The sequence below is a fragment of the Ambystoma mexicanum genome, chromosome 14 (assembly GCF_040938575.1).
Source record: "Ambystoma mexicanum isolate Mex_15411 chromosome 14, UKY_AmexF1_1, whole genome shotgun sequence".
Classification (NCBI taxonomy): Eukaryota; Metazoa; Chordata; class Amphibia; order Caudata; family Ambystomatidae; genus Ambystoma; species Ambystoma mexicanum.
The window spans coordinates 344604406-344613556 of record NC_090940.1 but is presented as its reverse complement, the minus strand read 5'-3'; the positions used below and the strand labels follow the sequence as shown (position 1 = coordinate 344613556).

General features: G+C 44.9%; 1 long non-coding RNA gene across 1 annotated transcript; it reads left to right on the top strand.

Moving 5' to 3' along the window:
- Window positions 1-3118: 3118 nt before the first annotated feature.
- Window positions 3119-7459, top strand: LOC138527295 (uncharacterized). The gene is made up of 3 exons (XR_011283866.1): window positions 3119-3281; window positions 6595-6738; window positions 7343-7459. It is a non-coding gene; the product is annotated as an uncharacterized lncRNA (long non-coding RNA).
- The last annotated feature ends 1692 nt before the right edge of the window (window positions 7460-9151 follow it).

The window sequence follows — 9151 nt, the reverse complement described above, 5'->3', positions numbered from 1 at the left end:
TAACATCCTTCTACATGGTACAGCAAAAGACCTACTTGAAGAAATTCACTATATCCAGAAAAAATATTTTGGAAGTGAAAGCCATTTACAGAATGAAATAGCTTTAAACCAATTAAGCAACAATTCTACACATGGAAACGTTTTGCTAAACACATACAAAAAAGAAATACTAAAATGTAAAAGTACATCAGCTGAAGTACCAAACCATGTATGTATATGTTGCCGTAGAACTTTTTATAAAAGTAACACAAAAACTGTAGACCTATCATACAAAATAGAAGACAATGAAGATTCTAAATGGTTTGAATTAGCTCTCTACCTTGTAGCAGAAAACAAATACGAAATAACTGAGCCCTTAATGCTTTGCAGTTACTGCACTACAAAACTTGACAACAACCAAACTCCTTCACGTGCTATCACAAATAATTTGGAATTATACCCAGTACCAAAACCCCTACAACAACTTACTTTATATGAGAGCATCATAATTCAAACAGTACACCCATTTCAAGCAATAATACGCCTTCAACCAAAAACAGCAAAATTACCTCCCTCTGAATTGGTAAAAGGCATTTGTGGAAAAGTAGTTTATTTACCATTAGATCTAAAAGAAAATGTGCATACTCTAGGAGTGCAACGTCCAATGCAGCAATCTTTAATTATCTTAGTAAATGGAGTACCTACAAAAGACAAAAAAATATGGCAACAGCTGGTAGATTTATATAAAGTTAGACAAGCCTTCCAATATCTTAAAGAGAATAATGAATATTACAAAGAAATTAATATTGAAGAAAACTTGAAAGATACAAGTGAAATAATTCAAGAAACACAAGAAGCTGGTCAATTTGAGCTACTAGATCCTGCTACAATATCAAATACTTTAGACCATTATACAATCCATCCTTTGCACTGTAATGACACCGTAGAAGATGTACTGGAAACTTACCAAATGCGTCAAACAAAAGGATCGCCAATCAGCATATGGGAAAAAAGTATAGAAGCACGTGCTTTTCCTCTACTCTTTCCTACTGGCAAAGGAGGAAGGTATGATGATAGACCTATTCAAATATCAGCTTCAGAATACCGCTCATTACGGATGTATTCTGAAGATCCCAGATTTAGACAAAATGTGGAATACATATTCCACCTACTCTTTGAAAGTGAACTAGCAACTTTATGTTACGGAGTTGCACACATATTAAAATCAGGATCACACTTTCAAAATATGACAGCTACACAATTATTAGAAAAAGTGCAACAAAAGGATGAGGTTTTACAATCAAATATTACAAATCTATTAGCAAATATGCGTGGTACTAAAGAGTACTGGTTTCGACATCATGGAGATGTATGTTGTATGATCAGAAACCTTGGCCCACCCACTTGGTTTGTTACATTAAGTTGTGCAGAATATGCATGGGAAGATTTACATGATTTCCTATGCATATCAAATAAAAACAAAACAAACATAGATATACTAACACCTGGAGAAGTTTGTTCTTTGGATCCTGTTAATGTTTCAAGATATTTTCACCATCGCTTAATTGCTATGCTACATTTTATTTCTAATAAAACTGTTCCTCCCCTTGGAGAAGTGCAACACTTCTTTTGGAGAGAAGAATACCAAGCCAGAGGAACACCACATATCCACATGCTTTTATGGATTAAAGATGCTCCTAAATTTGGTCAAGACAGTGATGCCACTGTTTTACAGTTTATTGAAACATATGTCACTTGTGAAATTCCATCAGAAGCCACAAATAGTGATCTTCATGCACAAATTTTACAATTTCAAAGACACAAATGTGGAAAATATTGTCATCGCAAATACAAAAACAAAGGGGAACTCTACACCAAATGCTGATTTGGTTTCCCTAGACCAGTTACAAATACAGGTCAAGTGAACATCCTCATGTCCTCAGTTAGACATAGTGTTAAAGGTAAGTCACCTAAAAATACATATTACATAAAAAGAAAAGAAGAAAAATATATCAATGATTATAATGCAATAATTGCCCACTTATGGAATGCAAACATAGATGTGCAATACATTGCAGACAATTCTACTGCAGTTGCACGATATGTCACAGCATACTTAACTAAAGCAGAAAAGACAGAGCTCCAAGAACTCTGGAATGACCTGTCATCAGATAAAACAGTATCTCAGAAATTATACAGTTTGGGCATAAAAATGCTCACCCATAGAGAATGTGGATCATATGAAGCAGCTGATTGTTTAACTGGTACTGCATTGTATGGTAAATCTGAAAATATAGTATGGCTAAGTCTTGGTCCAGCTAAATCTAGAAAAAGAGTTCTAAAATCATATGAAGATATAGAAACAATAGCCAAACATGATCCCGACAGCCATGACATTTTAAAAAACAATTTATTGGACACATACTACCCAAACAGAAGTAATACTTTGGAAAACATGTGTCTATACCACATAGCCCAAAACTACACATACAAAAATAATATGAAACCTGATGAAAAAAAAGGTAAATATAGAGTGACAAACTGTGAAGGCAGCTTAGTTAACCTTATAAGTGCCACGGGCCGTTTCTATCGGCCCAGGCATGCTAATCTAAGTGCTGGGCCGATAGCGTCGGCCGAATGATTCATCTCCAAATGGGAGGAGATTTCTGTTTTCCCCATCTCTCCTATCCAATGCAGAGCAGTTCAGCATACTTTATAACCCCACCCTCTTCCACAATTTCACATAATATGTAATTGGGGGAGGGAAATGCAGGTGCAAAGAGCGCCTCATTCGAGCTGCTTCTGCCGTGATTAGAGAGAAGCACCACCCTTCAGTGGGAGTTGTATTTTACAGTTTCCTCGTCTCCTAAACCAATGTGTGACCCTCAAATACAAATACACGCCCCTTTGATTAATATTCTGTATTTGGGAGTGGGATGTACAATTGTTCCAGCACTCCTCCAGGTCCCTGTGGACGCTACCATTTGTGTCAATTTTAAATGTGTCCCTGCAGATCAGGGCTATTGCAGCTCCACAACTGCAAAACCACAGACTCACTCAGAAAAAAATGTACATGTTCTGTGAAACTAATGACAACAACGAAAACCCTCGTTGGCTTCGCAGTCCTCTTTTTTTTTTTTTTTGCTTCCCCCGAAACGGGCCAGAGATAGTTTTGCCCTTTCACAGCCGCACCCCAGCCCCTCCCTTTCAGGCCTGCTTTCCTGCACGTGCACAGACTAAGACTGGAGCCGTTATTGTTTTTGCTGCGTGTGTACTGCCATCTCGTTATTTTACATGTTTAGGTAAGTGAGATTACTTATTCATTTATAATGTCATCAACGGCAAGTGATTTCACGCTTTCATCGATTCTGCAAATGCTGTCTGAGAATTGATATCTGAGTTATTTTCTCGCCGATTTCACTTCCCAGACTGCAGCATTTGCAGCTTTTTCATGTGATCCATGTGAACTTTGCTTTTCAGTCTGAAAGTCAGGAACTGACCACTGCATCGTTCAACGCTTCTGCTAATAACGTGTGCAGGCTGCAGCAGGACATTTAGGCACACGCCATGTTTGACTGTTTTTGCCAGTGCAAACCCTGACAACCTCCTGAGCAGGGGTGCAATACAAGTGCACTTGAGAGGTCAGTAGTATTTGGAAGGGACATGTATTTTGCAGTTTAAAAAAATAAATGTCGGAAATACATGTCGAGGTCCTCTCTGTTCTCGCTTCTATGTTGTGTGGGTGTCTCCCTGTTTATGGGGGTTTCTTATCCATTGCCCGGTGTGTGTCACTACCCTGTTTTTTTTATAGCACCCCACATTTAAATTCAGGGATGTCCGTTTCAAGTGCACAGTACACGTGTGCCAGAGAAGATCTGTGCATTTTACATTGGAAGTTGTTAGTTTCAGCTGCCCGGGGATGAGCTTGCTTGTGCACGTGTTCCCTTTTCTCCTTCGAGCAAACTGTGATGCTGCCAGTTAACAACACATTGCGATATCTAAGGCGGAAAGTGCTGCTGATGTTTGTGTCACACTTAGGATTTGATTTGTTTTCTTCAAAACGGGTATAATTTGGTGCAAGGGCTATTTGGGAGCAGCCGCTAATTTCAGTATTGGACCGCTGCGCCATAATAGCCGTCGCGCCAAATGAGCTGGGGCAAGATTTTTGTTGCTCCACTGTTGCCGCGCCGAAGGGGGCTTTGGGGACACAGCGGTGTGTCAAAATGGCCCGTACCTAAACGTGGTGCACTGTGAGCAGGCCCATGGAAAGAAAGCAACACAAGGCGCACTACAGATAAAGACTGCATTGATATGCTGCTGGTTTGTCTGAATGCTGCAAATCTGTGCAACGAATGGCGAAGCATGATTTCTTTTCGTTTATTTTCACTTGCACACTACTTGGTATCACTTAATATCTCACTGCAATGCAGGCTGCTTTCTAGAACCACCGTGCCCCTGCTACCATGATCTAAGAACACATATGGGCCTGATTCACAGAGCATTTGTCAATGGGATTGCACCACTATAAAACACTTCTGTGAATAAGGCCCAAACATGTCTGAGTTTCTAATACCCCAATCAATGCTCTGCCCGTCTACTGCACCTCCCTATAAGCCTCTTACCCCCCTCCCCATGCCCTAACACTTTTCTATTAGCCGTTCACTGCCCACACCTGCCGCACAGCTTTCCATCAGGCCTTTGCTGTCTCCACCAGCCCCAGCATTACACCATCAGTCTCTCACTGTCCCTCAGTGCCCCAATCTTCTCCATCAACATTTTCTCAGCCCCTCACTGGCCCCACATCTATCGCCCAGCTGCTTCCCATCAGGTCCTCGCTGCACCCACCTGTCGTAGCTCCTCTCTACAGTCACAAGCTGCCCCGCACCTCTCCATCAGCCCCTGACTTCCCTCATTTGCCCCAGCACCTCTGCATCAGCCTCTGACTGCCACCATTTGCCCCAGCACCTCCCCTACAGTCGCAAGCTGCCCCCCATCAGCCCCTGACTGCCCCCATTTCCCCCAGCACCTCTTTTTCAGTCCCTCGTTGCCCACACCTCTCCATCAGCCCCTGACTTCCCTAATTTGTCCTAGCACCTGTCCATCAGCCCCTGACTGCCCCCACCTACCCAGCACCTCTCCTTCAGTCCAAAGCTGCCCCAGCACCTCTCCATCAGATCCTGACTGTCACCATTTGCCCCAGCACCTCACCTTCAGTCCCATGCTTCCCCACACCTCTCCATCAGTCCCTCACAGCCCCCATTCGGCGCCGCTCCTCTCCGTCCACCCCTCACCGCCCTTATACCGCTCCATCAGCCCCTCGCTGCTCCTCACAATGTCATCTACCCATCCCCCCTTGTCACCAGACCCTCCTTCTCCAGGTCACCCTCCCCCTGTTCCCTGTATCCCTTTTTCCCTGTACCCCTTCTTCCTGTCACCTGCCCCTTCCCTCTTGTCTCCCTCTGTATCATCTGCCTTTTCTCCCATGTGTCAGCCTTCACTCACACCCATGTCATCAGCTCCTTATTCCCCTGTCACCTGCCACTTCTTCTCCATTTTCCTGTCACCTCTTTTTATCGCTGTGTCTCAGATTCTCCCCCACCCATGATACCTATCCCTTCTCCCCATGACTCCAGCTTCTTCTTTCCCAGTCTCTTCTCTCTCATGCCAGCATCCTTCCTCTCACCTGTGTCAGCTCTCCTATTGATATGTGCCCATTCCCTTCTCCCATACACCTCTGCTGCGTCGTCCTCTGTCACCTGCCCCTTCTCCTCCCTGTCACCTTCCCCTTCTCCCTCTTATAACCTACCTTCCTTCCCCCATGCCATCTGCTCCATCACACCCGTTATAAACAGCCTTTCACCCTACCCATGGCCTAAGCCCATGTCCCCATGTTATTTGCCAGCCCCTTCCTCACCATGTCACAAGCACACTGTTTTCCCATGCCTCTTCTGCCCATGTCACCAGCCCCTTCTGCCCCTGTCACCTGCCACATATTCAGCTTCTTGTCCCCTGTTCCTTGTCCCTTATGCCACAGCCTCTCATCCTGCCCATGTTACCTGTCCCTTTCCTTCCCATGTTCAACCTCTTTTTCACTTTCCCTTCTCCTCAGTGTCATATCCCTTCTCTCTGTGTCATTTGCGCCTCTTCTCCATGTCACCATCTTTCCACCATCTGTGTCACCTGTCCCTTCTACCCCGGTCCACCTCCCTTAAGCTTGTCCTTCATTGAAGTTCTGTTAAAAACAAGCATTGTCAAAGTCAACATGTTGGCTTGTGTATAAGTATTATGCATTTGCCATGCACTGCCATTAGATGCCCTGGTACTTGCACCATTTTGCACCTGCTACCATCAATGGTCAGTTAATTCCACTACTGCAGTGCCTTGCAAGTGCCATTCCCATTCCTACACAACAGCCAAAACTGTTGGCATTGCCAATGCTTGTTTGTTTCATTTTTGTTTGTAATACCCTTTAGGCTAGCATACGAGAGTGGTTTATAACCATGTGGTCTTTCAAGATTGTAAAACAGTTATGACAATGGGTTATTGCTTGAAGAACACTTAGTGTAGTAGTACAATGCGGTGGGAAAGGGACTAATGTATTGTTTCTTTTTTCAGCATTGCCAATTATATGATTTCTGATTCTCTCCGATGGTCCCTTTTGCTGCCTAGGAGTTCAACTGCATCACACCAGCGACCCATCCAAGTAACTGTATAGAGGCTGCTGGGATCCTGCCACTGACATCCTTTCATCAATGTGAGGTAGGTTTGTTAATGATTTGCCGATTTTTAAGCACTTGAATCATGGCACCTTTCTGTGAGTTATCCCCTGCCGCGACCACATCAAATCCAAAACATGTTGCAAGGCAGTTTTTAATCATGTACTACTTGTTCTGCAAAACATTTCAGGAGGGGAGATGGAGGTAACCCCTTCAAATGTTGGGAGCAGGGCTAACCTCAGAGACTGTGGGAGGAGGGGCAAACCTACTTGTGCAGGGGCATCTAACTTCTTGAAACATTCTAATGAGGCTATTCTGGTGAAGCTTTAATGTTAAAAGCAATTAACTCTCTCAGTCATGACTGAATCCGGATGGCTGCAGGAGTAAGCTGTGTTCTGACTTGTAGCCCCTACACCTACCCCTCTAATCACTCTCCTGACATGCAATCTTGACTGGGGGGCATGCATGCATGAGTTCAGAGGCATGCAACAGAGCGAGGGTTAGATAAACCTGCAAGGGTGGGTGACCGAAGCATGTGGCAGTGTGCAGGGGCTTATTGAAATTACATGGCAGTTCTGGGGGGGTATTTTAGAGGCTTCACCCAATCCTCTAAACCACTTACCTTTGTCTTGTCTCTCTTCCCGCAGTGAACAAGGATTCCCCCTATCTAAGTCCAAAGCCGGATGAGTGGAACACCCTGGGCAGGAGCCACTTGCAGCACCTCCATGGCCTTGAGAAGACTCCCTGGACCAGGAGTCCAAGTACAGCAGGTAAGAGAGTACCCGAAAGACCAGTGTGGTGACTGCAGTGTGCCATGGAGAGTGGGGTGGAAGGTGGCAGCAGAGACCTGCTGTGGGTGGGGGGTATGCACCAGGTAGGCCGGTGCATGCATTAGGGTGATTGGGGGTGGGACGAACTGTGCTTTTGGATGTCATTCCCTGATTCACCTTCATTCGGGTGTGTCCTTGAGCAAGTGACATGTGTTAGGGAATTGTTACGGACGTGTAGCCTTCACAGGTGACCCTGGTGTAGGGGGCATTTGTGAGGTAATGCTAGTATTTGATCCCACTCTGAGGACTTCAACCTCAGCAGTTACGAGGCTTTGAATGGTGGCACCCACCCATGTTTTCATTTGGGGGAGCAGGCACCCCCAAATGTTTGTTTGGGATTTTTATTTTAACAGAGTCACGTGGCACCCTACATGAAGTGTTTCACTTCCAAGAACTGGGCCTTGTCAGGGTCGGTTTGGATTGCAGCATGCAGGGTTTGTTTCCTCATGTTCCTCACTATATCATAAGCACAACGTCATCTCTTCATGAGAACAGTGTCACATCATGTGCACAATATTGGATCATTAGCGTACCATTGTTACACCATGAGTGCACCACCCCATGCACACAAAAAAAATAATGCCCAGTGCTTCTAAAAGCACGGAGTGCGAGGCCGTAGCATGGTCTTTGCCGGGCCTCCCTGCTTCCTGGACTCACTTTTCCCCGCCTCCCAAGCGCCCTGATTGGCTCTCTGCACCCTCATCAAGGACACCCCAGGGCAGCCCTCTGCCCGGCAGCCCTTGCGGCTAAGGGTCCCAAGGCAAAGGGCGGCAGCGACAGAGGTGGCTCCAAGAAGTGTCTGCAGGGGAAGCCAAGGAAGCCAGCAGCTAACAGACACCAACAAAAACTGTAAGTGTGGCATGGTGGGGCTGTAGAGCAATTACTCTACACCAGAAAGCCCCTGCCACTCTACCTTACCTTTCCCATAACATAGACTGCCATAGACTTAGCCCATGCATACTTAGAAAGTTGTGTGACCACCAGCCGGATATCAACCATGACAGTGTTTGAAATGTTGCCTTGCACTGCATCCTAACATACTAGTCAATATTAACAAGTGTCACACCTGGAGGGAATTGTGGACGCTAGCCTGCGTCGCATCTAGATAGGTTTGTATATGTCGGCATCTGCCTACTTGGATGGAATTAGGAAGGCTTAGCATACACCACACTTGATAGAACTCCAATTGAAATGTTAGAAATGTGAATGTCGGCATGCGCCGCACTTAGTCAGAATTCCTAGCTCTGCCTCACATCTAGCTGGGATTATGAGTAATACCAAGCAACATACTTAGAAGAAACTGTAAATGTTAGCATGTGCAACACTTAAACGTAATTCCTAACTTGGGCCTGCGTCGCATCTAGACAGGTTTGCGAATGTTAGCATATGCCACACCTAGATGGAACTCGAATGCTAGCATGTGCCACACTTAGAATTGAGAACATTAGCCTGCGTCGCATCTAGACAGGATTGTGAATGTTAGCATGTGCCACACTTAGAATTGAGAACATTAGCCTGCGCCATATCTAGACAGGATTGTGAATGTTAGATGCCGCACCTAGATGGAATTTGAATCTTAGCATGTGCCACACTTAGAATTGAGAACATTGGCCTAGACAGATTTCC